This window comes from Talpa europaea (genome assembly GCF_964194135.1).
Source record: "Talpa europaea genome assembly, chromosome: X".
Lineage (NCBI taxonomy): Eukaryota > Metazoa > Chordata > Mammalia > Eulipotyphla > Talpidae > Talpa > Talpa europaea.
This window is the reverse complement of record NC_140081.1, coordinates 72,928,010-72,929,534: the sequence shown is the minus strand read 5'-3', so window position 1 is coordinate 72,929,534 and position 1,525 is coordinate 72,928,010.

The following is a 1,525-nucleotide window of genomic DNA, read 5'->3' as shown; positions in this document are numbered from 1 at the left end:
CTGGTCTGGTCCTGTAAAGAAACTGTCCAGGAAAAATGCTCTTTGTGAAAAAGAAGCCTTTTGGAAACTGCTGCCTCCAGACAAATCAGTTACTTCAAGGAATGTCCACTCAGAGATTTGATGTTGCTAAAATTCCTAGTTCCCACAAGATAAGACTCTAAAAAGAGAAGCTAACTTGTAACAACCCTCTTTGTTTTCCTCAATGCATAGAAAACATCAGATAGATACTTTAACAGACCCCTACCCAGATTTTCTTGGTAAAAGTCCTTGAAATGTTTCCTGTTGCAGACTGCATAAAATTCTCATTGGGAAGCTCAAAATTCGGGCAGCTTTCCCAGAGCTAACTGGAGGCCCTTCCCAGGCGTTAGTTCTCAGGCTTGATTCTTTAGTAAACTCAATTTTCGCTTGCCTCGATTTATTTAAGCCAACAGATGGCACCCTACCAGATGGAAGGAGGGGAGACTTCACCTGAACCTACCTGGAGCAGCAAGCACACCCAACTTCGTGGTAGCAGCGATGTCCCCTTGAGCCCATTCGGCTCCTCAGAGTTCCACATGTGGTGTCTGGTGAGTGTTCCTGGGCCTCAGCCCATCCGGCTCGGATGATGGTTCTCCAGTTTTCTGAACTGTTGTTTGTCTTGGATTGGACAGGAAATCTGCGAGGGCAGAGAAGGGAATTCCGATCTTTAGTGTGGCAATTTCATCTTATTGTCAAGGACTAGAGGCAGGGTTGTCACTTGGTGGTTGTTATAGGGCATATGCTCTAATTGGCTAAGACAAGCAGGTTTGTTCAGAATTCAGAATCAGTGTATGAGAGCAACCTGAGCTGTCTTCGAAGATGAAGGACGAGCGCTTCCTCTGGCCCACATGCTCAGTGTTTCTGTGAGAGGAGATACCTCGCTGAGGTGGCTGAGACTTGGTCTTTCAGTGTGCAACACTCCTGCAGGGAAAGTGTTTTCACATATCTTTGTGGATAACATATGGGGAGTGATTTAAGCCCCTACAATTGCTTTAAGCTGTTGTTTGGTAAATCCAGGCATGCGAAAAGCAGAAGCGACCCTTGGTTGACACAGAGGCAAGCTAAGCCATAAGCAACACACTTGAATTCTAAACAGAGGGGAAGTCAATTGAGCAAAACCCAGTTTGATTTGACCATGGGAAATAAAGCTTCAAAACGAGAAAACTGACCATCAACCCCCCTTCACAGTTCACACATACTTATAGAGAAAATATTTGCTCTCCAAATGGGAGGATTTAACTAAGAACGCTTTGCCATTGCTGAAGTAGGGTCCTTCTAACATCCTTAGGCCTGTGTATGTTAGTCCAGCTAAAGGAAACCTGCTCAAAGGTCAAACAAATGAAAAGCTAGTTTCACTTGGAATTTGAAGGCTTCCAAGTGCTTAAATGAATTAAAACTTACTGCCTTATAAGAAGGTGACTCTGTTCTTTCTGAGACTAGGTATGATCTTTCTCACAAACTATCTCTAATGGAAAATTCTCTATCCTAATTTGCTTGCTGCAGCTTC